General features: G+C 39.9%; 1 long non-coding RNA gene across 1 annotated transcript; it reads right to left on the bottom strand.

Annotated features, from left to right (window-relative positions):
- Nucleotides 1-1,908: 1,908 nt before the first annotated feature.
- Nucleotides 1,909-26,228, bottom strand: LOC116737867. The gene is made up of 4 exons (XR_004343153.1): nt 26,156-26,228; nt 11,535-11,577; nt 2,768-2,921; nt 1,909-2,005 (listed from the first exon to the last, which is right to left on the bottom strand). It is a non-coding gene; the product is annotated as an uncharacterized LOC116737867 (long non-coding RNA).
- Between the last annotated feature and the right edge of the window lie 406 nt (nt 26,229-26,634).

Here is a 26,634-nt window from a genome sequence, read left to right as displayed (position 1 = left end):
ACAGGTTTGGATCAGCCCAAAACGGCAGCAGAAGCTGTCTCCCTGTTACACAGGGAAAGGACGGGGCATGTGAATTGTGATAACTAAAAGAATAGTTTACTTGTTGAGAGGAATACTGAGATGGAATGTTCAAGTATTTGTTGTCTCTCTTTGGACCCTCTTTTTACTCTTCTGATTTTCTTTCCATATGTTTCTTAATTACTCAGAAAGGGTATTAAAAGAGTAATAAACTTTTTAAAAAATGTCAACTAATAAAAAACTTCTTTACATCATTCAAGCTGTCATGTTAATAATTTTCACGACCTTCTCTAAATCCCTTATTCTAAACACAATGAAAATCTTCTGGCTCCTTTATTAGGGCACAATTATCCCTGATTCCAACTCTCTGTTCCTACCTCTATGTCTCTTGTGATACAGTCTTTGATCCTGTAAGAAAGCCAAAGAATTGAATGATGTGTTCCCTTTAAAATTTTTAAAAAAATTTTTAATGTTTATTTCTTTTTGAGAGAGAGAGAGAGAGCGAGAGCGAGAGCGAGAGAGAGAGAGAGAGAGAGAGCGAGCACAGGTGTGGGAGGAGCAGAGACAGAGGGAGACACAGAATCCAAAGCAGGCTCCAGGCTCCGAGGTGTCAGCACAGAGCCCGAAGCGGGGCTCAAACTCACAGAATGTGAGATCATGACCTGAGCTGAAGTCGGAATCTCAACTGACTGAGCCACCCAGGCGCCCCAAATGATGTGTCCTCTTTAGATTGAGGATTCATCTCTTGTCTGCCCTAATCCTTCCCACCCCGACAACCGCCACACCTCAGGAAGCAGCACCCTCAGTCCTCGGTCAGATCAAGTCCAGTGCTCTGCAACATTGCGCTTTCTGAGGGCCAAGGGCACCACATTCCCCCTAGAGGAAGTGATTCTCACAGGGATTTCCAGACTCACTCAGAAACTCCCTGCAATCAAAGCAACCTTAGAGCAGAGACAAGCTTGGGGAGCTTTATAAAGGAAGTTGATCTATTCTGAGCCTCATTTCTCATTTCTGAGTTGTCACTGCTATTGTAGACTTCATCCTGTAACTTCGCACAACTGGCAAAGCGGAATATAAACCAAAGCCATATGTTTGTGTCCTTTTGCCAAACGACTCCAGCAAATAGTTCTATTATTCCCTTAGGTAGCCAACGTGTGCCAAGGATTTCTATTAGTCGCTGTACCATGGCCTCTGAGTCACAGCTTTGTGACATAAGGGGGCAATCGCCAGCTTTATGTTTTAGGAGACTTTTTTTTTTGGTATTGTTTTTAATAGGCTCTGTTTAAAGATAGCTCAGAGTAAGTAATACCCTAAAAGGGCCTTAAAAATTGTTTTTCTTGCTGATGTATTGAGCTGCCTGTGTACCAAATACGTAATTGTCAGAAGACAAGCTCCTTCGTATCCCTTATATGTTATAAGTTATTTTAAATAGGTTTTTCCCAAGGTCAACTCAAGTCCTTACTTCCCAGTGTTTGTAGGCATTAACTGTAGAAGTCACCCACAGTGCTTTTAAAATATCTCACTTGTTTATTCTTAATCCTTAAGTAAACTAATTTCTGTACAAATGAATTTAAATGGACTTTTAAGACTATTTTAATGCTGAACTTTTCTTTAAAGGTAAACAGGTATGAACAGATAATATATACCAATCGATATGCAAAAGCATTTGTAGGCTCAAAGGACTTCACCTGTTTCATACTTTTAACTATTAAAGCAATCAGGCTTCTGACAAAAATGCCAGTTCTAAATTCAGCGCTAACAAATTCCTTTCAAAGCAAATCCACAAAGTGCTGTTATAAAGGAGAGCTTTTATATAAATGCTTTGATTGGCTGCATTTTATTTCAACATATTCTCCTTTTAATTAAAAAAAAATGTTGCCTTACCTCTCTTCTTCTCAGGTAACTTGTATGCCAACTCAGTTTGCCCTGCTTTGTCAAAGTGACTAAATGTGTTTGTCCACTTTAGTGAGAAGTCCTTAAATTCATTCTATTGAGGAAAAAAAAAAAAGAAAAGAAAGGAGGCACAGCAGAGAGGACAAATGAAACAGAAGACCAGCTGTAAACCCTGAAGTGGACAATGGGCAACACACTGACACTTTTACCTGTAATTTGCTTGGGCTCTAACTCTAAACAGAAAGAAAAATTTTATGCTACAATATCAATCAGAAAAAGATTCTTACGGTTTTAAAGGTAGCCAAATTCATTTTTGTTTCTATTACTGACATATATATATATATATATATATATACATACACACACACACATATATATATATATCGTCTTCAATTTATAGACAAATTGGGTAAAAGGGACTCTCTATTATTACTGGTATTTTTACTTTTAACCACCAAAAAAAAAGTTCAGGCAAGATTTGGAAAGTACTATACTCAAGAAGTCACAAAAGACAGATTCAAAATTCATCCTTTTGCTGTTTAGAGCTCTCTTTAATGAGGCTGTCGTAATCATGCTATTTGCCAATATTCCAACCCGCTTTCCATAGAAACAATTTGCCGTTGGTTTACTTTGCACCCATAGAACGCAGAGCTGCTTCTCCTCTATTTGGTCTCAGGGCTGGGAAACAGAATCTGTCTTTAGGCCACTTGGCCCTTGAGAGGAAACTCTGAAGTTCAGCATAGCGCACTCAGCCTCCTAGAGAGGGGCTATTTATACAAATAGCACATATATCAATGCGCATCTAAAGAGTTTACATCCGGCAGTTCTGCTATTGTGTCAAACACAAGCCACCAACCTTCCTTGCAGAAGATTTCTATCTTCCTGTATTTCCCCCTTTGCAGTAGATTGTGAAGTACTTGGCTTTTTAACCATAGATTTCTGGATCACTTGTAAGCTTTGACCAGACATTAAGCAGATGCTTCTTCAACGCAAGTCAGCAACCGTAGTTCCTGGGGAAAAATAGGTATAAAACTCTCTCAAGTGATAGAGCAGATTACTGCACATGATGTAAGAATTGAAAAGTGGCACAGGGGCTTGGGAATTCTTAGTTTGTTTTCGATTGCCACCGAGGGGGATAAAAGGGAGGGGGGCTTTCTCTGGAAATGCGTTTGGCTTCCTCTACCTCACTCTCACTTCAGAAAGAGTCCCGAAGCTTTCCACCTGCCTATTCCCTTTTGTTTGCCATACTCTAACCTAAAACAAAAGATCCTGGAAAACAGTCACACTGGTGAGCAAAGCTCTTTCTAAATCCTGAAAGTAATGGCTTTTTGTCTAATACCCTATCGTGTTATGTATTTATTAGCAATACATTTTCCATTTATTTTCTCAAAGATTGCCAATAAAGAACTGAATCACATAAGGGAGTAGCTGTAAACCCTGTGAGTTCCCTAATGTCAAACTCATTAGCATCCGAATAAGCACACAGCAGCACATCATCTGCACAATTGCAATTTTTTACTACTTTTAATAGCGTTTCTCAAAGGGCTCATTTTCAACTTTCTTCAGTGGTTAGTTGGTTCTCAGGGGAAAAGTAGCTTCCTGACGCTCGCAGCTTCCACTCAACAACCCGGCCGTTTGCTGTCAGATGCATCAGCCCTCTGCCCTAACCCCATCTGCTGTCTCTCCCCTCCCTGGGGAGGAGAGTTAAGGCAGCACAGCTGAGATCGACTTGGAGAAGTGCACGGAGGGCACCAACAAAATATAAGTTTAGGAATACGATTTGACACAAAAGGGCTGGAGAAGTCCAGGTACGCCCAAATACAAACGGGAAATTCGAGCCTTTCGGAGGCTCCCCAGTGCACGTGCCTATCATTCATAACTCCACCCACCCGCTCATAGAAACACACTGGTGGCTGATGCTAAAAGGAATCTTCCACTGAAATCGGTTCCTTCTGTTCCTTAAGAGTGTCCTATTGTTACATCAGGGAGATACCTTATTCAAAAACCATAAACATTTTTATCAATTGCCATACTTCAATCTCTTTCACTGCTCTTAAACCATTTTGTAAAACTTGAGGACTAACTCATATACGCATAGGAAATAGACATTCTGGAACAGTGAACTTAAGGCCTGGCATCTTGACCAACTTCCCACGACTCGCAACACAGTTAATTCTATCCCCCTACCAGGATGAACACTTTTCCATTAAAGCTCAGATGTTTATGAAACCCAATCTTAAAAGGTGAAACTACATGCCGAGCACCAAAGGGTTCGTAGCCTAATGGGCTACAGAGTCCTTAAATGTGCTCTCTAATTAAGACGTGGCTTTACTTGTTAAATGGAGTCATCACAAAGTATTTCATTTGTCTGCTTTACTATATGCCAATAATTAGGGCCTCTTAGTTCTTTACAGCTGCTTCATGGGTGAATACTTGATTCTGAAAAAGACAGTCCCTTCAACCAACGATACGATAGAATGGATCTGCTCTGTGGTTTTTTTCAAAGGGTATATCAGATTATATTTTAAAGGTGGTCGGGGTGGGGGGAGTGAGGGAGTGAATGACCTAAAGTAATACGATGTATATGCCCACTGTATCCTTAAGCAGAGAACCACACGTTGGCTTATGGTTAAAAACAACAACAACAACAAAAGACACACACCCACAAAAACTCCCAACTAAAGTGAAAAATCTGATGGCAGGGCCAATAGATTTAATATGAAAGGCCTATTACACTTGTAGCCCTACAAGTACTAACTAATATAATAGGAGCTCACCACCTCCGCCCATTTCTGTTTGGAATTTGCTGCCTGATGGAACCAGACCGCTGTATTTCACTCGGGATGGAAACGCACGGCCGGGTCCTCTCGGAAGTTTGGAATGTTAATATAAGCTGCAGAGACAGACCACTCTTAAGTCTCTCCAGGAGTAAAATAAAACCAGAAGGATGCCAGCATATTCACCTCAGCACGGCCATCATTTGAGGCCGTGTCTGCACAACTTCTAATAGCTTTAATCTCCTAAATCGCTTTTCAAAGATCAAGTCTTTACCGATTGTTCATTAGGGGGAATGATGAGAAGAAAGTGTGGGGGGGGGGCGGGGAGGGAGGGTATCCTGGCTCAGTTCATTTTTTTTGAACCCTAAGGCAAATACTTTTCACAGTCCTAAGTTTCCAGGTGTATGTTTATATGAATCAGCATGATAATTTAACTTAGCGTCAAATTCTGTAGAAATCTGAATGATATAGTTCCCTAGACAAATTCCTTGTTTTCCCATTCGCCGTGTAGCTTCATTAAATATCTAATGAAACTCCAAAGCCCTTATTTTGGAATGTCTAACCAATGAGCTATACAACTGGCTTTTCCATCATAGTCACAGATTATATATTTCCAAATCAATACCTAAAAACTATGTCAGCCTATCGCCACCGTATATTCACGCCATCAAAGGCGACTTCTTTCTGTTTAGCTCTCTAGGTTGAGATTAGAGGATATGCTTCGCTGGCTGGAGCAAATGAAGAGGGGCAGTGAGTTTCGTCTAAGTTGTTTTAGGCAAAGATAAACACTGTTCACTGGCCACCAGCTTTCCTTTTACCATCAACCCCTATTCAGCTCCTGATGATAGTGGGGGTGGTGGAAAGAGCTTCAGCAAAGGGGGAGCTACTCTGCAGAGGGACCAGCCCCTACTCCAAAGTGGGTCAACGGTATCACTCACTTTTAGGGAGAACGTCTGGATTTTAAATCCTTACGTCTTCAGCAAGACTAATTCTTTGATATTAGCAACCAAATTGCCTTTCGTGATCCATTTTGAACATTTTTTCCTTCCCTGACGGATTACTGAAGTTCAACTATAAAAAAGCCTTCCCGTCACTCAGCGTAGTTTGTCATTTTAAAAGAATAAAAATAAGATCTGTCAATGTACAACATTTCCATGCGTGGATTTAACTGATTTTTACTGGTTTGCCTGGCTTTTTGATATCTCCGCCCTCTAGAATCTTTCAAGGAATTTTAAGTCCAAGGAGTGCTATGGCAACTCTGATCTCCTCCCAGAAAATGCAATTTTTGCTTTGCAAATTGCTGAAGTCATACAGAGCATCAAAATCACTTCTGGTTTCCACTGTGATAGATATAAAGTAATTGTACTTGTACCAGCAGTCATTACAGTATTTGTATTTGTCCTTCCAGTACCTGCAAAAATTAAACACAAGCCTTTTCTCCTTAAACTGGAAAGCAATGCCAATAACTTGTGCAACACCCATATTTCTCCCTGCAGGAAGATTTCACTTTCACCTGATTTAAGTAACAAAATAGCCCTCGAAGATACTTAAAGCCTTGCTGCAATTAACATAACTGCATTCAGATGCCATTCATGACTGATAATTCCAACACCTTGTGGGAAAAAAAAAGTTGCATGCTGTAAACATTATAAACATATTCAAATAAGCTTAACACAATGTGCCATGCTTATTTCTGCCTAGATCATGGACCAGCGAAATGGTTAATGCAAATGGATTTATAATTTGCTTTGGGGGGCCAGTTTCTTCTCCTTATTTATTAGCCCAGCTGATGGGGCAGATTTGATGAGGCACTTCTGGAATAATTGAGTCATCACACAAAGAAGGCTGCTAGCATTCAGAGTGGTTTTATCAGCAGCAAGCAGGCCTGATTACTGACAATTACACTCTGATCCGGTGATGGAGGAGAAAGAGCCAACGAGTGGGAAATGTCCGTGTTTCTATCCAGGAATAATTTCTACATTCATTTTACATGCTAAGTGTTTCCTATCTCTGCATAATAAACTGTAAACAGGAATAGATGGCACAATGTCCCTTAATATTTCCTGGTAATGAAGACACAAATGTACAGTGAGTGCTGATAAATATAGATGAAACATAAGCTATTCTCCTAGTCTGTATTGTTACCTTTAAAACAAATGCATTTTTGTGGTAAAAGCATAATCATAGCTAATGCAAAAAAATGACAGAAGATTGAAACTGTCCTTGTAACTACACAGAAACTTTGTAAAAGTCCTGTTAATCACTGCTGCTTTAAAGGCTCAGGAGCTGAAGGTGAGATCCGTGGAACCACATCATTTTGTTTCTCAACAGTCAACCGGGAAGAACTCCTCGGCTGAGACACAGCAGAGGACAACACGGAAAGCGACCTCCGTTAGCTCTAGGAGACAGCGCATCTCAAGGCGAAGCTGAGAAAACAATGAAGCTGGCAAGGGAGGCATCTTCGCCAGCATGGACGTCCACCTGCCCTCCATCGGGCCTTTCAACAAAATGTTCGCCCCACGGTTGTCTGATCTGTCATGTAGAACAAGGCATCGCTGTCTTCTAGAGGGGCTTTTTTAACCACTTGTTTGCGGCATGGTTTATTAATGTAATGCTGTGAGCAAAACTGCATCTCTTATCTGGATGATGATATGGAGATATCTTCTTAAACTACCTTTTGGAGATATCTTCTTAAACTAGCTTTCCTTCTGACTCAAAATCAAGTTGCAAATGCCCAAAGGGGGTGTTCACATTTCTTAATTTTAGTGGCAAAAACTTTAATTTCCTGTTACATCAAGAGTTTCCTCTTTCAAAAAGCCAATCAGGTGTGAACCCCACATAATGAACCTGCTTGGATCTGTTTGCTTAATCTTTTTTCTAAAGCTCCTTCCTGACTGCCAAAGAAATAAAAGTTATCCTCTGTTCTCCTGTGGTAACTACGGAAACTCTGTTTTATTAAACTAACCACTTAACTTCAAGGCTTGTGTTGCAACTAAAGGTGCTATTTTGGGTGAGTCCACACTAAACAACCTTACAAGGTCAAAACATTTTTAATAAAGTTCAAAGGGCACTTGTTGATTCAAAAATTCCCTTTATGTTATGGAAAGGGAATTTTCTCTACTTAATCTATTTGATTACATAGATTGCTATACACTATGCTCTAGAATAATGCTTAGACATGTTCCATTTTCCTGATCCATTTTTTAAGAGACCTTTAAAGAATTTTTCCCCACAAGTCTGCTGTTTTTCCCAACAGTAACTATCACTAATATCTTCACCACATTCTGTACATTTAAATGAAAAGGATAGAGTCATTTATCTTTATTATCTGACTATGAAATATGGAATGGGAAAATCTACTGAAATCTACAGAGCAAGTGACATGACCCTCAATTGTTGAGGCCTGTGCGGCACTGGATTTTTGAAGAATGATCCTTGGATCTTATTCTCAGTGCAGTGTTTAATTTAATACAGATTCTTTTAATATAAGTATATTTCTCCTGGAAAAATTTACTTATTATTGGCTGAATACACAATTCTTGAGCACCAACCGATGGATTGCCCCATACGCAACAGTCAGCATGAAGAGACAGATAAAGCACAACTCTTGTCCTCACGAGTACAAACAAGCAAATTGAGGATTCCAGTGAGATGTGGCAAGCATGATTATGGAGGGAGGCAGAGGGCACAATGGGACCAAACTGGATAAGCTTCTCGAAAATGATGTTTCCTGAAGAATTCATCCCTAGAGAGATTCAGAGAACTTTGACTAAAATAAATAAATGTCCCCAAAGGCCAATTGAAAAGATACAAATAGTTGACATTGTACTTGGCCTGGCTAAACAATGTATTACAGCCATAACTTTATATAGTTACACAAGGGTCAAAGAAGACTAAACGGTCAAAATTAAATAGCTACAATTAAATGTTTAGAATCTGTTCATTTCACCTGTAACTTTCAAAGGAACTGTCCCCTTTAGTGTCAGAACTATAAAATCTGTCTGCAAAAAAGGGATTTGTCGCTCGTGTAGTGGATCGAGTGACAGCATCTCACAGAATTCTGCATCCCAACAGTGTTTTGATGGCACCTTCATCTCGATTTGTCCGTTGGGTCTAATATTATCTCACTCATGTCCCTTTGACCTTCTCTGCGTCAGTATAAGCTCATGGAAGCGAGAGGCTGTGTCCTGTTGACCTTTCATTGCGACATAATGCTGCGGCCGGCGTAGGTACTCAGTAGACGATTACTGAGTTAAATCAAAAAGAATATTCTTCAGATGCTTGAGATAATACTTCATTAATTGTATTTGAATACAAAACATCCCAGACACAAAGCATCCGGAACTCTCTAGATTTTTTCTGATTGCTCTCCCAGCTAAGGAGATTTTATAATTTTGTCTTCCCTCATGTTGAAAATGTCAGCTCCCGAAAAATTCAAACAAGAGCAGGCACGAAATGTAACAGAATTTATGGTCAGGTTTCCCCAATGTCTACTTTTATCTGATTTATATGAAAAGTTATAGTTTGTGATTTAAAATTTTTTTTTTCAACGTTTATTTATTTTTGGGACAGAGAGAGACAGAGCATAAACGGGGGAGGGGCAGAGAGAGAGGGAAACACAGAATCGGAAACAGGCTCCAGGCTCTGAGCCATCAGCCCAGAGCCCGACGTGGGGCTCGAACTCACGGACCGCGAGATCGTGACCTGGCTGAAGTCGGACGCTTAACCGACTGCGCCACCCAGGCGCCCCTATAGTTTGTGATTTAAATTGACCCTCTTATGGGAATAAAAGCAAAGGTAAAATTAGAAGATAGTCTTATTTTTCCAAATTTGTCAAGAAAACAATCTAGGAAGATCTCTAATTTTTGTAAACTATTTCCAGTTTCCGTTTTTTATTCCTCACTTTTCTTATTCACCATGTGACAGAAAAACCTGACTATTAAGCGCTCAAACATTTTATTTGAAGCAACGTCTCCCCATACACTCCAACCTGATCACTTGTGTGTTGGAGAGAAAATGGCATTAGCCATGAGGAAAGACAAAAGTAATCTACTTTAAAAAAAAAAATTTTTTTTTAATGTTTATTGTTGAGAGACAGAGACAGGCAGAGCATGAGCAGGGGAGGGGCAGAGAGAGAGAGGGAGAGACAGAATCCAAAGCAGGCTCCAGGCTCTGAGCTGTCAGCACAGAGTCCGACGCTCGAACTCACAAATTGCGAGATCATGACCTGAGCAGAAGTGGGACGCTCAACCGACTGAGCCACCCAGGCGCCCCATCTACTTTTTTTTTTTTAATCAAAATAGTAAAGTGACACGGTGTTTCTAAATAAATTTAGCTCACCCTCCCTGAACTCTTATCACGTGACAGGCACTAGGGTAAGTACTCACTCACCCTCTTCCTTAGTCGGCACGATGCGCCTCTGAGGCGGTGTTGTCCATTTTACACGTGACGTAAGGAAACCAGGTGAACGCGCTGCCCTACCCAGCGGTGCTCACACAGGTAGCCGGGGGTAGAACCAGGCTCCCCATGATCACCATCTCCTGCTAAGCACTAGGCTCAGCCTACTTAGGGACTGTCAAGTCAGCTTTCCTTCTGCAGCAGGGACCTGGCCTTCCGTCCCCCGACTTTCCACTCCTTTTGCCTTTGTTCAGTTAAACACAGACTCACTGACCATTCCAACGAAGCTAGGCACTCATTGGCACTTTGAATGATACAGGCACCGTGTTTTACAAAAGTATCATGTGAAGACTTTTTGTGTGTGTCTATGGCGGGGAGGAGGGTTGCAAAGCAGAAGACAGAAATCTTAGAGTTGATGGCAACCGTCATTAGGATCTACGAAATGAATATTCCAGTTCCTAAAGACCACCCGTCTTAGCCTCTTGAGGGATCTTTCTCCTCTCCATTCACACACAGCAAATTCTTCACGGGATTTATATTGCCGGCTGTAAAATACATCCCATCTCTCGGTTGGCTTCTCTTCTGTATTAGTTTTCTATTGCTGCTGTAACAAATTTCTAAAACCCTATGGACCTAAAACAATGCAGGTATGTCCTCTTACAGCTCTGCAGGCCCACCGTCTGGTACAGTCTCACTAGGCTCAAATCAAATCAGGCTGCACTCCTTTCTGGAGGCTGCAGGAAAAAATTCATTTCCTTGCTCATTTGGGCGGTTGGCAGACTCCAGTTCCTTGCTGTTACAGGACTGAGGTCCCTGTTTCCTTGCTGGCTGTAAACTGAGAGCCGTTCCGTTTTCAGCTTCTAGAGGTGGCTGAATTCCTTGGCTCATGGCTGTGTTCCTCTGTCTCCAAAGCCAGCATTGGTGGGTTGAGTTGAGTTTTTCTTATGTGGCATCTCCCTGACTCATTCCCCTACCCTTCTCTTATGGAACATATGATTAATTGGGCCTACCTGGATAATTCAGCATAATCCCGCCATCGTTAAATTCTTCATTTCGTCACCCTCCTCCTACCACATAACGTAACGTATCCACAGGGTTCAGGAACCGGGACACAGACATCTTTTGTGGGCGGGGGGAGGGGGGGGCATTATTCTGTCTACCACGTTTTTTAGCTACATACGTGAATTCTGACTGTGTTAAAGATTTAATGCTCTTCATATGAGCCATGCGAAGTCACAATCAGGATGAGTAAGTGTATGCACCCTCAAAAAAAAAAAAAATGAATATAACACAAATTACCATGATGATACCAACATTAGCAAAACGGAGTATCTTTGGTTGTCCGCTAAAATGAAGTTCCTGAATTTCTCAAGTTTTTGAAGGCTGGTGAAAAGTTGGGAATCTCTTCTCTTTGAGGGCAAAGTTTATTTTTAAATAGTCTTCACTTACCTTCCCTAATATTCATTGGATTTGAACTGGAGAGTTTCCATTGCTAGTGATGAGAAGCGTCGACGGAGGAAAAATGGAAAGAGAAAAAAAGAGAGAGAAAACTTAATTAAATGGCAATTATCTACAGCTTATTAACTATATAAAACAATCCTTTTGAGTGATTTACATACTGACTATTAGAGTATGGGTGGGGATACTACCAATCTTGAATCATCAAACATAGTATTCATTCAAAAGAACTCCCTCTCGACAAGAAAAACAGGTGTCTGCTGTTTTCAGAAAATGCTTTTTAGGTTTGAGCTCTTTTGTATATAAATACATTTGAGAACCTTTTCTAGGGACACACCTGAGAGTGAAAGTCTTTAAAAAAAAAAGAATCAGTGGTTTAACACTAATTTCTAATCAGATCCTACAGAAAGGAACAGCCCGCACGGCAGCTGTACTTTTCCCAGGGTTAATTACCTTTCACTGCTCTCTGCTAATGAGTCAGCTGTTCCTGTCACCGCGCACTACACTGGTTCATCTGGAGCTCTAGTTGTGGACAAACACCGAGTGACAGTCCTATTTACATATGGGGGTGTTTGTTGTGCAAAGACTTCAAAGGATCTTTTTTTTTACTCCTTTAATTTTCATGCGTTTTCCACGCTAAAGACATTGTTTTACAAGTAAGATTTTTCTGGGTCCACTATTCTTGTCCTCCCAGGCCACTGGATTCACCAGCGGTCTGTGTAAAAGGCCAGATCCTTGGAAAGAGGTAAACTTCGTCACCCCCACGCGTAGTTTTGTCTCACGGATATTCCCTAGCATCGTGACAATGACCCTATGGGGATGAGACGGAGCCTTGAAAGTTCGCAACTTCCTTGACTGGTAAAAAGACTTTCTAAAAAGATTCCTAGAAGGTCGAAGGTAATCTAAGATAAAAAGACGTGAAACAAAAACAAAAGGACAGAAAACACAGATTTATCTGCACATCAAAAGTGAATGAGAAAATTGAATTTTCAGAGAACTTTAGACCTGAAAACTAGGCCTTCACCTAATATTTCTAGGTCATCGCGTGATATGTATACAGGCATGTGTGCATGTACATACATTTATACACACATATGATTTATCACACAGATAATAGCTCTGCTACCCAGATAATGGTTCTGTCCTCCATCTCATAATGTAGACACAGTGTGCCTTTATGTATTTTTGAACATCGTAGCCAAGCGGCTCACACATCTCTTCCCCCTTTTTAATTCCAGAGGGAACTGAGAGGCAACACAAAACGTAAAGTATCTATTGAGGTCCATTTTGACAGCCTCCAAAATGCCTCAGAATAGAGGACACGCTCCCACTGGTAAGTTTCCTGCTTTAACCCTTAGATCAGTGGCTGTCAGATTTTAATATGCATAAGGATCACCTGGACACCTTGTTAAAATGCGGGTCCTGATTCTGACACCCTGATGTCCTGCATTTCTAATGAGGGTCCAGGTGCTTCCAGGACTGCACTTTGAATAGTGGAGTGTCACAGCAGCGGTTCTTAAACTTCAGCCGGTGTCAGAATCACCTGGAGGGCTTGTTAAAGCACAGGCTACCGATTCAGTACTCTGGAGCGGGGCCTGAGAATATACGTTTCTAACAAGTTCCCAGATGATGCAGGTGTTGATGGTTTGTCGATCACATGTTGAGAAGCACTGCCTTAGACAGTCACTATTAAATGCACTGAAGAATTGTAATCCCCAAAGGCAAAATACTCTACACGGAACAGAAGCACTTCCACTCTATTCTAGAGGTGTTTACTTGCTCTGTTCTTAATAGTTTATGATAGGAAGAAACAGAGAAAACGTGAATGTTCTGAAACACGTTCTGAGAACCACTTTATAGCTTATTGAACGTGATCTTCCCTTCAGAGGAAGCCATTCATGTCAAGAAAGAAACAGCAATTAAGTACTTCTTCATTACAGGTGCCATTATCAAATGTAAGCTCACAGATTATGAGTCTAAGACTGCACAATATTTAAACTTGCCAAAAGCAAATAAAATATGAGAATGAATTAATCAAAAATTATATCGTAAAAACAAATTTTAATGTCAAGCAATGATGCAAATTTCTTTGAGACTTCAACGTTTTACCAGCCTTAGTAAATTCTGGCAATTTCTAACGGGTACAACAAGTTTCTTATATACACCATGTGAAGTGTTCTTTTTCGATCATTGCTATTTTGAGGAACACACTATCCTGAAATCTTGAAAGATAAAAAAAAACCTTTTAGTCTAATACTAAAAATACATTTGCATTTCTGTTCATGTAAATATCTCAGTGATAAAGCTCTTAAAAGGGCATTTTGCAACATCATTCATAAAAATACGTGTTTCAGGAAAAGGAGAATACAACCAGTTGATAATAAGGTAAATTATGGAACGAAACATTGCTGAATGTGATTTAGTAAAGAGAGAAGGGTGAGTCGCCCAAACCCCAAGTTTCTCACTGAGCAGAAGTTAGATGCTTCCGCATTGATTTATTCAGGCCAGGAAAAACTACTCAGTATCCTGAAACATGAACTTATTAAATTATACTCCGGTAAAGCTGGGAGACAATGGCACAATGTAAGAAATATCAGTAAGCACAGGAGAAAGATTTTAAAAAGAATCAATGCCCCTTCTGAATCCTTGCCATCACTCATTGGGGTTTGCTATCTCACTGATGTTTGTGTTTTTTTTTTAACGAAGCTACTTTAAAAGTATCAATCTCGGAGCTCCTGGGTGGCTCAGTCAGTTGACCATCTGACTTTGGCTCAGGTCATGTTATCACGGTCCGAGCCCCTCATGGGGCTCTGTGCTGACAGCTCAGAGCCTGGAGCCTGCTTTGGATTTTGTGTCTCCTTTTCTCTCTGCCCCTCTCGTGCTCGTGCTCTATCTCTGTCTCTGTCTCTGTCTCTGTCTCTGTCTCTCAAAAGTAAATAAACATAAATAAATAAATAAATAAATAAATAAATAAATAAATAAAAGTATCAATCTCATCTAAATGCAAGAAAATGATAATGTCACAAATAAGGAATTGGATTAATATCAGTGTAACCAACCCTCTTGATATAGAACGGTATTATTTAATAAGTTCATTAACTTATTTACTCAAACCTTCCTGGAGATGAGAGGGAAAACATTTACATCAACAGGTAGAGCTTTACATCAACAGGTGAGTAGAGAGGGATATATGGTGTGTGCCACACTAATAGAACAGATATATCCATTGTACAAATCAGAGAGGCAATAAAATGAAAATCTTTGAGGAGATGTGGGTGTTGAATTTATTTCTTGGTAACATGGGGGAATCACCTGATGGCTCTGATGAGAACTCTCCTCCAAAAGCACAAACAGCAGCATGTATAGTTGGAGTAAAGCACTCACAATCATACCCATTTAGAATGAAAATACACACTGTTGTCATGGGCTGAACCTGCATGTGACTATCAAGCTCCTAACGGGTCTTTCTCCTTGGATGGTTTTTAAGGGTTACAATGAATCCGACTAAATACGTGCCTTTGGTCATTTGAACATCTGGTTTTATAGTTGCCTCCTGTGATTAATCAGAGGTTAGTACAGTTCACAGCAGGCATTTTGTCCTATGCTTATCCAATTCCAGTCTGTTATTTTTGTTGGTTTTCATTGGCCAATCGGTTTCTCCCTATTACAGTGTTTCATTAGCTGTGGCAGACTAGTGAGGGAATCTGACCTTAGTTTGCTGTCAGAGGTAACAGGTTACATATTTTCGGGCCGCCTTACGTTTTTCCCAAAAAAGCGTGTGCGGGAAGAAAGTGTCTTGGAAGAACTATGGGATCCCTGCTTTTAGAGACCTCACAGACACAATGTGTTGTCATCGCGAATGATAAGAGTGCTCGTGAAACGTAGGCTCTATGTCAGAGGAACCTGTATGGGTTTCCTTCCATCTTGTTAAGACCTCCTGCTTCAGGTCTGGCTCTGCGTTCCCATAGGAAGCTTCGCCTACACCTATCACAGCACCTGGCCCACCAGGACGAGTCACTGTTGACATGTACGTCATCTGCTCTAGACAAGACGCTCCTGCAGGGCAAGGACAACCTCCCTTTGGCTTCCCTTCATAGAAAAGATACTCAACAAGAATGCTGACTGAGTACCAGGGGACTAATTAAGAAAACAGGAACTATACTAAGTCACTGCCTCTGTGATAGGGATTTTAGTAAAACAATGAATGTAGTATTTAGAGATGAGCCACGAAAATAGCCATACAGTGTAGCAAAAAGCTGTGCTGGTGAAAACACACGTTTAGATTAGCTAAGAGTAATAGATGCAATGCTCTAAAGTAGATTATTGAATTATTGACGGTGTATCTGATGACTAGTGAAGTAGAAAATAATGATCTTAGGGGCACCTGGGTGGCTCAGTCAGTTAAGCATCCAACTCTGGTCCTGATCTCATGGTCACAGGATCGAGCCCCACGTTGGACTCTGCATTGGACATGCACCTTGCTTGGGATTCTCTTTGTCCTTCTCTCTGGCCTCCCTGCTCATGCACACACCCCCTCTCAAAATAAATAAACATCAAAAGAAGAAAACAATAATCTTACAAACAGTTTGCTTCCAAATTGAGATTAATCTGACAAATTAAAAAATGGGCAAAAAGCACATGTAATACTACTATATCTTTAACACACAAAACTAGAGATTCGACACAAAGGGAAGGGGGTATTGAAATTTAAGAAACGCCACTGCCAGTTGAACCACATGTCAAAATTACAAGAGTAGCACATTAGAAATGCCTAAAAAGAGTACACAGAGCAGTTCTTAAAAACCATAAAATAAAAAGATAATGAAAGAAACATAATATTGACCATGAAAATATAAATGAATGTTCTATGAGGCAGACTGATCTCGAATTACAATACTGGAGGTGGTGAGGACAGAAAGAAGTAGATGATGCTTTGAGTGAAATACATTTAGGAGGGAAAAGGTAAAAACAAAACCCAGATGAGGCTTTCAGCTATCGCTGCCATTAATTTGTGCGTCGGCACTGATTCAGGCACCAGACTAGGCAGTTTCTGTTTCTGTTATCTTATCTAAACCTCACAACAACCTAGGGAGGTTGACATCATTGTTAGTCCCGGAAGCTGCGCAAACCTAGGTCACACTGTCAGTAAGAGCTAGTACTCAAAAGCATGTCTGATGCCAGTGTTTATTCCTGCTATGTAGCACTGGCTAAGAAGGCAGCATGATGCTGGACAACTATGTGTTTCTCTGAGCAAAGCGTAGAAAGACCTACAAGGATAGAATGAAGTCAAGGAATGTTTTGTGCCACATTTAGACTAGATATAGGCTCCACAGAATGTTCAGAAAATCAGTAATAAGTGTTAAAATAATAAAGACACTGAAATATGGCTTAAAAAATCACGAAGCCATGGGGTGCCCAGGTGGCTCAGTTGTGATCTTGAGGTTCATGAGCTTGAGCCCCACATTGGGCTCTGTGCTGACAGCTCAGAGCCTGGAGCCTGCTTCAGATTCTGTGGCTTCCTCTCTCTCTCTCTGCCCCTCCCCTGCTAGTTCTCTCTCTCTCTCTCTCTCTCTCTCTCTCTCTCTCTCTCTCTCTCAAAAATAAATAAACATTAAAAAAAATCATAAAGCCAGTATATAGGGAAGACAGTGATAAATGACCTGGAAATGATTTGTTAATGACAGGAGATCCTGAGCCCTGGCCCAAGGCAGATTTAGAAGGTTCCATGCTTTGTCACAGAACTAACACCAATACGAGCTGGGATCCTAACTCTGACATCTGCTAGTTCTAGATCTCAGAACTTTGTAACCTCCCTAATCATCAGGTTCTTCATCTTCTAAAAAGCTGTGATAACAGAACCTCCCTCTAGAGCTGTGAGGATTACCATGATAAATCATACATAAAAGGCAAGGCACACCGTAGAAATTCTACAAAATTCCATGATCCCAAACTCACTCCTTAGGCAAAGCCCACAGGTAGGTAGTACCCAATTCATAACCCTGTGTGGTCATGGTGAGGCCATGTGTTGATAAGATTGATTAAATCTTTGGATATTAAACAGTAGGAAAATTCTTTTAAGTATCAGTCAAAAATACTTGTCAACTTTTTAAATTCTATTATTTCTTTGTGATAGATACTGCTATAAATGTTTTATGTATATTAGATGTTAACTCAATTTGTACAACAATGATATGGATGAGGGATTACTTATTATTCTCATACTTCAAATGAGTTGATTAAAACAGAGAAGTTAAGTACTTGCCCAGAGTTGCACAGCTAGTGAGGAGCAGTGCAGGGAACTGAATTCTACCTCCAAGGTGCAAGTATTTTATCACAACAGTCTCTCATCATCACAAGGTCGGTGACAGAGAAGCAGGGATAGGCAGCAGAAATTGTATTCCAGTGTGGAGGCCAAACCAAAAGCCAAGGAAACAATAAATATACAGAGCAATCTAAGCAGTGATATGCACTACTGGGAAACAATGCAAGCTGGAAGTTGGGGGTATTTCAGATTGAAGAAGGAATAATCTTTATTCATTTGAGAAAGAGCAGAAAAACCATGTGCTCTGTGAAAACAGAGCCCTCTTATTGAGAATATATAAAGAACAATTGCAATTCAATAATAGAAAGATGGGGGGGTAAAAAAAATAATAGAAAGACAAAGTTCCCAGTTAGAAATGTGCAAAGGATGAGGCACCTGGGTGGCTCAGTCAGCTGAGCATCTGACTTCAGCTCAGGTCACGATCTCATGGCTCATGAGTTCGAGCCCTGCATCGGGCTCTGTGCTGATGGCTCAGAGCTCAGAGCCTGGAGCCTGCTTTGGATTCTGTGTCTCCCTCTCTCTCTGCCCTTCCCCTGCTCACACTCTGTCTCTCTCTGTCTCTCAAAAATAAATAAACATTAAAAATAAAAAAGGGCGCCTCGGTGGCTCAGTTGGTTGGGCATCTGACTTCAGTTCGGGTCATAATCTCATAGTCTGTGGGTTTGGGCCCCGCATCGGGCTCTGTGCTGACAGCTCAGAGCCTGGAGCCTGTTTAGGATTCTGTGTCTCCCCCTCTCTCTACCCCTCCCCTGCTCACGCTCTGTGTCTCTCTGTCTCTCAATAATAAATAAACGGTAAAAAATAAAAATAAAAAAAAAAAGAAATGGGCAAAGGACTTGAATAGACATGTCTTCAAAAAAGACATACAAATGGAAATAAGCACATGAAAAGATGTTCAACATTATTAGTCACTAAGGAAATGCAAATCAAAATCACAATGAGATACCACATTATACCCACTAGGATAACTATAATGAAAAAGACAGACAATAACAAGTGTTGGTGAGGATGTACAGGAATCAGACCTCCATAGAACTGTTGGTGGAAATGTAATTTCACTGCATGGTGTTTTCCAATGCAGCCACCTTGGAAAACAATCAGGCAGTTCTTCAAATGGTTAAACATAGAGTTACTATACAATCCAGCCATTCAACTCCTAAGTACATATCCAAGAGAAATGAAAACATATGTCCACAGAAAACTGTACTGGAATGTTCATAACAACATTATTCTTAATCGTGGAAAGGCAGAAACAACCCAAATGTCCACAAACTACTGAATGGATAAAACTAAGTATATCCAGTCAAGGGAGTATTATTCATCAGTAATAAGGAATCATGTACTCATATGTGCTAAAACACAGATGAGGCTTTGAAAAACATTATGCTAAGAGAAAGGAGCCAGTCACAAAAAAAGACCACATACTGCATGATTCCATTTATGGGAAATGTTCAGAATAGGCATAGCTACAGATACATAAAGTAGATTAGTAGTCGCCTAGACCCTGGGGTGGAGGTGATGGCTAAAGGGTGTAGAGTTTCTTTGGGGGAAGAAAAACATGGCAATGGATATATAGCCCTGAATATACTAAAGACTGTTGAACCATACACTTTAAATGGGCAAATTGTACGGTATGTGGATTGTATCTCAATAAAGCTGTTTTATAAAAACAGGTGGAGCCATGCAGACTAGAATGAGGAATCTGCACCTTATTTTAAGTGTGATAGGATGTCCTTGAATGGCTTTGAGCAGAGAAGCGAAAGGAAGGAAACCCGTTTCTAGGCCACAGCGTCATCCGGGTATGAAAAGCGGGACCTTGTCTGGGACAGAGGTGGTAAAAGTAAGAAAGCTAACAGTTGGAAGTTCTATCTCCCAGATAAAATAAGGAAAAAAGTACCAAAAGAAGAGACATTAAGCACAGAAATGGGTCCGCTGCCTGCTATGATCCAAATTCATTGCCCCTAACGTGCTGGACACTGTCCTGCCTGGAGAAAAGCCAATCTCTTCCTCCTGCTTTTCACTCCTTGCTCCTCACGGAGGAGGAGAGGACACTCCCCACTTCCCCTTCACCCTTCCTAAGTTAAAACAGTTCAAATCCGAGAGGAAAGTCCCCAGCTCTTCCGGTTCCCATTAGTCTTCTGTGTTACTGTGTCAGTATCAATTACACATAACAGGTAAAACCTTTTGTTTTTAACAATAGGATGTGAGTGTAATAATACAAAGTACCATGTTCAAGGCACTTGCCATACAAAACCATTTCACATAGAGATGATTTAGAATTTGTTGCCTGATTTCACAGGGAATGTTGAGGCTATCAACTCTGAATGGTCTTAGCCTCTTACCTCTACACTTACAAGTATATTTCTGTCTCCACTCCTAACTTTGCTCTAGTTGTAGAGGAAGAGGCTTTCTCCTTCCTTCTAAGGGTAGGTTCTCCATGGAGCCCCGTTACATTTGCTTCCTACTTCATCTAGTTGGTTTTCCTTCCAGACCTTCAAACTTTTGAGTGTTCTTCTCTCCTCTGGTTCCTTTCCATCAGTATATAAACATATTTCTCCTCTCTATATTGCTATCTCTGTGCTTCAGAGTCAAACTTCTTCAAATCCCTCGAGACTTTTTGTTGTCACCTTCCCTTCCCTATGCAATTCATGGCCATCTGGCTTCAAACCCTTCATTCCACTGAAGCTTCTCTAAGATCACCAGTGGCTTCCTACTTGGAGTAGCCTGTCGTGCATTTTCAGTCTGTGGTCTTAAGTCATTGCTTTCCTTAAGAAACTGTTCACGTCTTTGTTTTGTCACTCCTGGATTTCTTCAGCTTTCTCTAAGTTCCTTCTTCATGGACTCTCCTCCTGTTTTCCCATTATCTACTGATATTCCCTGGGGTTTCTAATTTGGGTCCTTTTCTCCCTATATTATCCTTGGAAGCCACATCCAAATGCCCATCTCTCCACCCCATGTCTCACTCTTGAATTTCTGATCCACTGATCAAATGTATACTCAACATCATGCCTGTTTGTCTGTACTCAATGTGTACATCATCTTTTCCTGTAAATAACCTCTTCCTTCTGAATCTCTTATCTTGGTTATGTAATCCAAGCCAGATGGTTGTCATTTATGACTCTTGACCAGTTTTCAAATTCATGTCCTGGGCTTGCCTCTTGCATGGCATAGGTCCCACTGTATTCTGAATAGCAATGTGCTGTGTCACCTACTATGGTGTGAGATCTTACAGTGTTTATGTCTGTCTACACTGCTTTCTACAGCTTCTGGAACATAGTGGGTTCTTAGTAAATATTTTGAATGGATGGATTCAAGGCTCTGTAAATGCCTCTTCTTTGAAATAATGCTACCGCGAAGCAAAGGTGGTCATTCTGTTCTTCAGGCCATAACGTTACCTTTCAGAGGAGAAACAGAATTGACAAAACCTGATGAGATGCCCTGGCCCCACCTACATCAAGGTTGAGTGGCAGAGTGGAACTGCCTGTGACCACATCCTGTTTTACCTTTGCACAGGCCACAGTGGTACACAAGCCTAGGTAACCTGTTCACAATTTCTTGGTGCTTGGCTTTCTTGGAAAATTTAGTACGTGTAAAATGCAAACAATATCTGAAAATCATACCCAGATGAATAAACTATTTTAATCTCTTGTGAACTTAATACGCTATCTACCTAGGAAGAGTTCCGCTGTGACTAAAAGTCTTTATTCTTACATTCTTCCTTTCTTACAACAATTACTTGTGCAATTATCACCATGTTCAAAGCTTCTCTGCCAGATTCTGAGAAGAATAAAATGACTTTATTTTATTTTTTTAAGTGTATTTATTTTGAGACAGAGAGACAGCACAAGCGGGAGAGGGGCAGAGGGAGAGAGGGAGAGAGGGAGAGAGGGAGAGAGGGTGAGAGGAAGAGAGGGAGACACAGAATCCCAAGCAGGCTCTGCACTGTTATCGTAGAGCCTTACTTGGGATTTGATGTCAAGAACCGTGAGATCATGACCTGTGCCAACATCAAGAGTAGGACACTTAACTGACTGAGCCACTCAGGCGCCCAAGAATAAAATGATTTTAAATATAGTTTCTCTTCTAAAGGATTTTTGTCAAATCTTATTAAGTTGGCTCTTTTCAGTTAGTATTATATTTTCAACATGGTATTTGCAAAGGATGTAAAAATGCTTTGACGATAATCTTCCATAGTAATAGAAGGAAACTATTTGAGTGTTGTGACAGTAACTGCTCGAGATCTAAAATACAAAAATAAATATTATGGTGTCTAAACATATCTGCAAACTGCAATCTATGTTTTGAAATAGTTTTTAAGCAAAGAGAAATCTTAACCAACCCACAGAGAGAAGGCTCAGAGGTCAAATGTACAGAGGTTGGTACGTCACACCCGAGGCCACGTATGTTCGGGTCAGTGGGAGCCCTGACCCTATAGCCCCGGATTCCCTGGCTGGTTGCCCCGCCTCCTCGTGGCACAGTCTTCTCATCCGTAAAAAGGGGCCGTTGACAGACCTTCACTCTACCCTATAGGTTGTTGCTCTGCTCGTGGTTGTTGTGTGAATTAAAACAATTCATAGATGGAAAGTACTCAAGAGGGTGGTTAGCACCGTGTCATTGTTATCATTATAAAATAGAAAAAACAACACAAAACAAAACATGTCTTCTGCTTGACACCAAAGTACTCAGAGGCAGAATTCAATTATCAGATGCTTCTAAGTATCTGTGTTGATGCTCACAGATTCTGCGAGCAAGATTTCTGGCTGTTTGGCCAAATGTTTAACTTTTGATCTGATGTTTAGCATCAGAGCTACAGCTCATATGGTTCTTAGCACAGGCTACTTCTGAAACCAAGGTTAATTGGCATGCTAAATATGGATGTCTTAGAGAGGTATAATAAAGGCTTAGGCTGTCTCTGAATTATCTTTCAAACTGCTGGGATGTTTGCATTATAAAAAGTTCAGAGAGTTATAGAATTTGGGGAATGACAAGGAGCATAGGGTTTACCCAGCATTAACTCTTAATATGACAGATGCTATCAATAAGGAAAATGAAGCAACTTGTCAAGTCAGAATCATTTGACTACTTAATGATATTTAACTATGAGTGCAACCCAGGCACACTTGAGACCCACTGTCATTTGATACGACGTTGCTGACACTGTTTCTGCCCCTTCCACCCCCCTCCACCCCCACTCTGTGCCCAGACACCATGTAGCATAGGAACAGATTAAGAGCATAGATTTGGAGACTGGTAACCGAAGGAAAAATGTCTTAAATGTCTCTCGGTTTCAGTTGCCTCACCAGCAAAAAGGGAATACGAGTGGAAATACCATGGGTATTGATTTATATAATACCTACAAGGAACTTAACACACTGGGTGGCACAGTGTACGCACCTGGTAAATATTATTGTTCATATTGTCATACGTATCATCATTGTTACGAAAAAAATTCATATGCATAATGTTTGTACCGAAAGTTCTTTTTCTAATTTGCCAAACCCTAAGAATAGTTCTTGGGTCAATGATTTCACATGTGCGTGTGTGTGTGTGTGTGTGTGTGTGTGTGTGTGTGTGAGGGAGGGAGAGAGAGAGAGAGAGAGAGAGAGAGAGAGGGAAACAGGGGATGTATATGCGCACGTTTCCGTTATTTGACAAAGCCAAGTCCTGGGATCCTATGGCTTTTTCAGATTGCCCTCAGCTCACTTGTAGTCTGCTGTGATATGGCCTATATATCAACTCTAATCTGCAAATCCTGGCCCTTGGAATCCCCTGGTTTGATTACAGAAGAAACATTCCCAAGGAAGTAAGCGAATCAGCTATGGAACATCACCAAACTTCAGAGGTTTATGGTGGCAAGGAAGGGCCCCACGAAGATACCTGCCAGGGGAAATCCGGTCAGTACATAATTTCATGCAGAAAAAGAAAAAAATATTTGAAAATCTGACCTTTAAGCTAAAAGGTTGGCATCAACACGCACACACTGTTTTACAATCTGAAATCTATGCCTGGAAGGTTATTCGATTGAATGTGAGTATTTCAGAAAAATAAAGCCGCTGGAATATTCTATTAGTTCAAAAAGTCTAAGGGAAATATACTTAATTTACCTGTGAAAACCAATGTAGGCAGCATTTGGGAAGATTTTTTTGTTTGTTTGTTTTGTTTAGACTTGGAACCTGCCTTTCAGGAGTAAAATGAGAGAGCTTTAATCCCTAGGAAAAAAAAAATTCCCAAATACATCATAGAATCTAGGATAATCCTTCATGAAGTCAGAAGCAAAAAAAGAAAAAAAGAGAAAAATAACTTCCTCTACCATTAAAAATAACCACAACAGCAACCCCGATCTCCATCCTTTCATTTCCTCACGTCTGACATTCTGCAGATGACCGCCCTTATTTGTCCCTACATGTTTTCCAAAATATAAAAGTGAAATAGAGTCCCAAGGGCACTGTACTTGAAAGGTTATGAGAGTTAGAGAATTTTAACCATGCCTGCCAAATCAGCAGATGGCTTGTGATTATAATTATATGCATCAATAAAACGAATAATCTTTACAAAATTTGAATTTCTACTAAAGTAAGGGATTTAGTAAGCAGATGCAACAGAATGCATTTTCTTTAACCCTTTTGGTAGACACTGGTATCTTTCACACACACAAAAAGATCAAGGGCTGTGCACAAAATAGGTTGCATCCTCTAATTTTTGCCCCCTTTCTAAAGTAGTCATATTGTCAGCCTCAATCTTTCCTTGATTTCATGTTCTTCATGAACACATTTCCTTCTCACCCCCTTTCCACCCTCCAGAATAGAAATGTTTCGACTAATTCCTACCATTGTCTGATATTTGAAAGAAGAAAATTTAAAAGAGGTAAATGCCTTCATTCAAATTCATACCAAATAGACCATAGAAACAAAACAGCAAACAGTAGATGCATCTTTCTAGCTGATGGCATTCTTTACAAATTAGGTTTTCAATAACACAATTTTTCATTTTTTGTTTTCTGGTTCTCTTTAATCTATATTCCACGAAAGAAAACACTGCTTATTCTATCTAAATAATTAACTATTTCATTTCTGCATAACATTATAAGTATCGATAACTAAGTTTTGTCTCATGCCAAGCATGAATTCACTCATACAGAAACTGGATACATACGTGATACCTTTGAAAAAAAAGATAAGGCAAGGTTTACTGGCTTTTAGCCATGTTTCTCCTTCATGGGGAAAAAACCCAAAATTTAGGAAATGAAATTAAAGTTTTAAATTTTGGAAAAAGTGGAAAAATGTATCACAGAAATCTGTATACTCATTTTTTAATGAAATTATACTGTAAATGTTTTTCATGGAATTACCAAGTGTATCTCTTCAATAGTGTATCAATTAACATGCAGTTCACTATGACAGACCAACAAATATAATATGTGGGAGTTTTTGGAGAACGTGTATTCTGTGCAGTTAGCTCTGGCCCCTTCGTATTTACACTACATAAATCAAATAAATTAAAATGTTCTGATCTACAAAGCTATTATATGTTGTAGATAACCCTATTCAATAGTATAAATAAGTTACTAATAAGACTTTGAAGGCATTGACAGTTTTGTGGGTCAACCCAATTTACTTGTGGATATACAGGATTTATGAGCTCTTAGCTCCAAAATTCTCTCAAAGTTGCACCTTATATGTTGCAGGTCGAATCCTATGAGAACAGATATTCCTACAATCACAGTCTGGAGAATTAAACCGAAAAAGTAGTAATTCTTGCCCAGAAGCTTATATGTTTGACGCAAAACCTGAGAGCACAACATTCAAATACTTACAAAGAAATTAAAAAAAAAGAGTTCATTGAAATGGAATTTTAAGACATTCGACAATAAACTATCTTCAAGTTTCTTTATGCAGGTGCTAAAATATTTTTCAATCATAATGTCTTTGGAAAGGGAATTTTTTTCAACCAAATCCAAAGTATCAACTAAAAGAAACCACCTAAGCCAAAACCTTATGAAATAAATCCTAAAGGGGCAAATAATAAAGATACTAATTTAAAAAAAAAAAAGAAATGAGGGGTAAACCTAATAATCTTATTACCTGAAGACCTTTGCTATAATTAACTACTTAAATTATAGATATGCCATTTGAAATTAGATAAAATTAAGTATTTCCGCTTACAGAAAGTTAAAGTTGAAATGTCATGAAATTCTAATGTATACTTTTGATTGCCATTAATAAAAGTATGCACAATAAGCCAATTTAATCATATATACTTAATGTTACACTTAGTATGTTTAACTTGTTACCTTAGACTGGATATGGGCACTCAGCCATGTAAAATGGAATTTTCACAATCCTTCAAGGAATCTCACAACATTTAAGGCTCTGGAAGGGAAAACATGAGAGAGTTCTGTACTGATGGAAGCGGACGTATAACGAGTATATAACATGATACTGGGATGCCCAATTATTGTCTCAAACTCCAAGTGAAAGTTAAAAAACAAACACTTTTTGAACACCTACCATATACCAAGGACTTTAGATACATTATCTTATTTAATTTTCACATGAGTTATAAGGCAAGATTTATCTACCCTGGCCCCCCCATCTAACAGACCAGGAAACCAAGGCCCAGAAAAGTTAAATAACTTATTCACAGCCACAGACTTAGTAAATTGTGGAACCAGGTCTCAAACACATGAACTTGAGAAGGGGATGTCGTAGATTCTCTTGTTGCTTGCGTCGCTCATGTGGCACCTATAGTGACTTCTTCTCTAGGAAACGC

The sequence above is a fragment of the Lynx canadensis genome, chromosome F2, assembly GCF_007474595.2.
Source record: "Lynx canadensis isolate LIC74 chromosome F2, mLynCan4.pri.v2, whole genome shotgun sequence".
Classification (NCBI taxonomy): domain Eukaryota; kingdom Metazoa; phylum Chordata; class Mammalia; order Carnivora; family Felidae; genus Lynx; species Lynx canadensis.
Note: the sequence above shows the minus strand (reverse complement) of the source record. Positions and strands in the feature narration are given on the sequence as shown.